This window comes from Gracilinanus agilis, chromosome 1, assembly GCF_016433145.1.
Source record: "Gracilinanus agilis isolate LMUSP501 chromosome 1, AgileGrace, whole genome shotgun sequence".
NCBI lineage: Eukaryota > Metazoa > Chordata > Mammalia > Didelphimorphia > Didelphidae > Gracilinanus > Gracilinanus agilis.
The window spans coordinates 796,355,290-796,360,753 of NC_058130.1; the positions used below are offsets into that span (position 1 = coordinate 796,355,290).

Below are 5,464 nucleotides of genomic sequence, written 5' to 3' on the forward strand. Positions count from 1 at the left end.
CTGATATCAACCACCAGAGTGGTTGTCATTCATGGTGACACAGATTCTTTAATGATCTTGAGATATTCACAGTTTCCCATTCTCCAGAATATGAAGGTGTGGATCACCACCTCTCACTGGGACATTACTATGAGACCCCAATATATTGGTGGTTATAGTTTCCACGGGGCACTCACATTTTCACACCTAACAAGTGATGTACCTGGTTTTAAGTCTTTTCTCAGGACAGTGAACCCTGCTAAATATTCAGAGGATCTTATACTCAAAGAATTCTGGCACGCAACCTTTAGATGTACAGAAGAACCAGAAAAGCTGAAGCAAGAGGAATGTTTAGCAAATGCTTCTTTGGAAACTTTGCCTTTGCTTTACTTTGACATGACAATGTCTGACTTGAGTTATACCATCTTCAATGGTGTATATGCTGTGGCTTGGACCCTCCATAAAATGTTCCTGATGAAATCAGAAAAAGGATCCCTGGTGAATGGAGAAAGCTGGGTGCCTCATCCCTGGCAGGTAATATTCCTTTAAAATTGGGTATTTTCCTTTGCTAGGCAATGGCAGCCTGACCGGAGGGTTCATAATTGGACTTCTCCCAAAGCATATCTGAGTTGGGAAGGTTAGGCAATAAATATTTATTGAATGCCTACTAAGTTTTAGTCACTGTGTTAATGTCTAGAAATACAAAGAAAGGTAAAGGATAGTCTTTATGTGTAAGTAGTAGCTCAGTGGATATTCTAGAGATGGGACATCCTAGATTCAAATGTGGTCTCAGCCACTTCTTATCTGTGTGACCCTGGGTAAGTCACTTGATCCAGATTGCCTAGTCATTCCTAGTCTTCTGCCTTGAAAAAGATATTTAGTATGAAAGAGATTATTTTTTGTCTTTGTTTTTTTAAATACAGTCTCTGATTTCAAGTAGTTTCATCTAATGGGGGACATAATATGGAAACAAATGTGTACAAAGAAGATATATTAAGCATAAACTTGAAATAATCAAAAGAAAGAAGGCTTTAGAATTAAGAGCATTTATAAAGAAAAAGGCTGCCCACTGCTGGAAAAGGAACTAATGGAATCTAAGTAAAGATTGAAGCATACCATTTTCATTTTGTTTCCTTGATTAGTATTTTTCTTGTATAAGCAATAAGTCTTCTTTCACAACATCACAAACATGAAAATATGTATTATATGATAGCACATGTATTAGCTATGTCATATTTTCTGCCATCTTCAGGAGGGAGGGAGAGAGAGAGCATGGATTGCAAAATGTCAGAAAATGATTATTAAAAATTGTCTTCTCAGATGGAATTGACTTTGCTACTAAAAGCAATGCAATGATTCAGGACAATTCTGAGGGACTTATGGGAAAGAATGTTATCTATATCCAGAGAAAGAACTGTGGGAGTAGAAATCCAGTATGTAACTGTGGAGAAAAAAAATTTTAAATGCTTATTAAAAAACTGTATCTTCAAATAGAATATAGCGTCCTTTAGAGGAGGGAATTCCTCCATATCCCCATTTCTTTACATACTGCCCCCAAACATATTAGGTATCTAATAAATGCTTGTTAATCTTGAACAACTCGGAGGTCTTCCTTTTGGGCAATTACTTTCCTCAAGTACTAGTAAATAACTGCAATTTCTCCTCTCTCCCAGCTCCACTCCTTTCTAAAGAATCTCCAGTTTAACAACAGTGCTGGTGACCAGGTGTTCATGGATGAGAAGAGAATCCCTGAGGCTCAATACGACATCCTGAACTATGTAATCTCCAGTCTGGATACTGAAGCTCTGGTCAAAGTTGGACATTTTAGCCCTGAGGCTAAGCCTGGTCAAGATTTCACCATTAATGAGAAGGCCATCATTTGGGGCTGGTCAGATTCCAAGGTCAGAATATGGGAATCAAATCATGGGAATCCATTTTCCACTGTGTAGCTAACTCCATATTCCCTTTTTATGCTTAGAAAATCCTCTTTGGACGTAATTTTGTTTTTTCCTTTGCAACTACCTTTGGGGAAAAAAAGTCAAGGAACTTATCAGATGATTTTGAACTTGAAAGCTTTAGCAGCATTGGAGATAGAGCTGTAGTAAATGTCAAAGCTCATCTTGCTCCGCCAGGCTATTTGCCATAAGAGACAGGCCAATGTGTTCTGATTCCAAGGCCAATGTTTTGTACACTCTCTGGAATTTTTGTGAATTATCAAACCCAGCCATTCCCCATGACTCAGTGAAAATAAAGTTTTATACAGTTATTCATGGGCCATGCCTCTGTGGAACTAAGCAATGCGTTTGACATCTAATTCCTGATACTCGTACTTCTGAGCCCAACAATTTTTTTTCGCTATACCTCTGTAGAATTTATCCTTTCCATTTTAAACAATCAAATCCCTCTTATCTTTGTATTATCTGTGCTGTGCCCCCTCCAGATTGAGGATGTGTGAGCTTGGTCACTTGGATGTCCATCAGTAACTTGGGTTATAACCATTAAAGAGAAATAGCTGACACTGAGAATTACAAAACGATGGCTACATAAGGACTCTGAGAGAGCCTCTCATTCAGGTTTCTCCTATTACAGATGATTAAAGTCCACAAAGTTGAAAAGATTCAGCCAATTTTCCACAACTAGTGGCAGAGGCAGAACCTTGATTTTCAGCCCAGTGTTTATTCTATCTCACATTTCCATGAATGGATATAATTCTCATATTTCTCTTAGAGACTAAGCTTTTTATTACCCCAAATCAATATAATTCACCCTTGAATAATGCTGCTCTATCCTCTGAAAGGTGAATTTCCAGAACCCTCATGCATTTCAGTCTCTTGTCACTAGATTCCCTGTTCCACATGCAGTGAGAGCTGTGCACCTGGATTCAGGCAAACTCCACTCGAGGGAGAGCCTAGCTGCTGTTTCAACTGTTCTCTGTGCCCTGAAGGAGAGATCTCCAGGGAGATGGGTGAGTGTCTGCAGGGACATAATTTGGACAGAAGAAGCTGGGGTTTTGCTCTGGGGTCACACACAATCCTATCCCTGCTTGGGCAGCAGAATATATGAAACAAAGAGAGTCTGGGGAAAGAACTAAGCCACAAAGGACGAGCTTGATTAAATGATGTCCAACATCACTGAATTATTCAAAATGAAACCCACAGAATAGAAAAGTAACTATCTTGCCCCAACTCATCATGATCTCATGCAATAGGGTAGAATTAGCTAGAGTGGGACAAAAATCTACTCGGAAAAATATCTGTGAAGGGATGGAGCATTTTTCTTCTCATCAGTTTTGCCTGACTTGGAGTTTTCCATGGAGGAGGGAGATGGTTTGTGGAATGCTAAAATTAATTACAATTTCTTTTCTACATTTTAACTCAGCCCCAGGAAGGCATAATTATATAGGATCCTGAAAATGGGGCCAAGCCTATATCTATTCTAATTTTCTGCCACATTAAGAGATATATTCATCCATAGCTTATACCTAAATGCACAGTTGTGTTATCATCAAGCGAAGGAATCAGGGCACAACCCATTAGCACTTAATTTCTTAAGGCTGGAACTTTGACCCCAACATTTATACAAAGAATAAGAAAGTCTCTAAATTTATTAGACATCACCAAAAAGACTATTACAAAATGACAACTTTACCATTAACTATGTATATATGTATGTATATGCATACATACACGTATATATATACACATATATATGCACATATATATATATGCATATATATATATATAACATATGTATCACTTCATTATTTGGGTTTGCCACTCAAGGATCTTAGCTAATTGTTGGTTGATTTCTTGCTTAATATATAGCAAATTTCTGAAACTATATAAATCAGCACTTATTGCTGCAATGTGATGGAATCAGAAGGTACTGAGAGAACAATCTGAAAGGGCTCTACATTCTATGTTCATTTTATTGTGACAATAGAGTCATAGAAAATGTTTGTATTCAGTTAGGAAAGCTGAATATTGAAAAAATAAATGAAAAATATAAAAGAATGAAGAGAGGTAGCATAAGCTTGGACTATCTCCCAAAATAGAAGGAGATATTATGTCTTATGAAGTCAGTAACAGTACCTTGAACAATTGTACCTATTCTCTGTGTAAGGGGATAGATCATTTTCAAACTAAAATCCTAAGAATGTATTTGTCCTTTGCAGATATGAAATATTGCGTGATGTGCCCAGAAGATGAGTATCCAAATAAGGAAAGAAATCAATGCCTCGCTAAGGTTATAATCTTCCTCGATGTTTCAGAGTCTTTGGGGCTGACTCTCATCTGTGTGGTTCTTTCCTTCTCTCTCATGACAATTCTAATTCTTTGTGTATTTGTGAAGTTTCGAGACACCCCCATAGTCAAAGCCAATAACCGGGCTCTCAGCTACACTCTCCTCATCTCCCTCAACTTCTGTTTCCTCTGCTCCTTGCTCTTCATTGGCCATCCCACTGCAGCCACCTGCCTCCTCCGACAAACAACATTTGGGATTGTCTTCACTGTAGCTGTGTCCTCCATTTTGGCCAAAACCATCATGGTAGTCCTGGCTTTCAGGCTCACAACACCGGGGAGCAGGGGGAGAATGTGGGTGCAATCCAGAGTATCCAACTCTGTTGTCATTATCTGTTCTGGGATTCAAGTGATTCTCTGTGGTATCTGGTTGGGAATCTCTCCTCCTTTCCCTGAGATGGATACACGCTCTGAACCAGATCAGATCATCATTGGATGTAATGAGGGTTCTGCCATTGCCTTCTACTTTGTCCTGGGCTACATGGGCTTCCTAGCCCTGTGCAGCTTCACAGTGGCTTTCCTGGCCAGGAACCTGCCTGACACTTTCAATGAGGCCAAGTTCATCACCTTCAGCATGCTGGTGTTCTGCAGTGTGTGGCTCTCCTTCCTGCCCACCTACCAGAGCACAAAGGGCAAATCCATGGTGGTGGTGGAGATCTTCTCCATCCTGGCCTCCAGCGCTGGCTTACTGGGCTGCATCTTTATTCCTAAATGTTACGTGATCCTGCTGAGGCCAGATAGAAACACTCAGGAAACTATTAAGAATAAAGTAGAATCCAGGGGTAAAAAGCATTCTGGATCATTGCCTGCTAATTCCCACCAGGGACTTCATCAGTTTTAAGTATCAGTTTATCAATATGGCAAGTTTCTGGGACATTCCACCTCTTGACTCTAGGACAGGATCATAGAAGTCCACAGCATACTTCCTTCTGTTTGTGCCTGCCCTGAAATGAATTTTCTGAGTTTTCCCAAGACATTGAAATAAGACTTGCTTTAAGTCAGTATTGAAGAAAGACACTAACATTTTGAATCACCTGTCTCCATCAGGCATCTTGCCATTCACCATGGTGCTGTTGGGACTAATAATAAAATGTTGTGGACGCTACCATTCTCTTTAACACCATTTATACTAAACGCTCAGCTTCCAAGTAATACCCTCTCCCCAACATCAAGTATCTCTTTCCTTC

At 39.5% G+C, this 5,464-nt stretch overlaps 1 pseudogene; it reads left to right on the forward strand.

Moving 5' to 3' along the window:
* Positions 1 to 5,118, forward strand: part of LOC123232502 — a 39,555-nt pseudogene extending 34,437 nt beyond the window's left edge.
* The last annotated feature ends 346 nt before the right edge of the window (positions 5,119 to 5,464 follow it).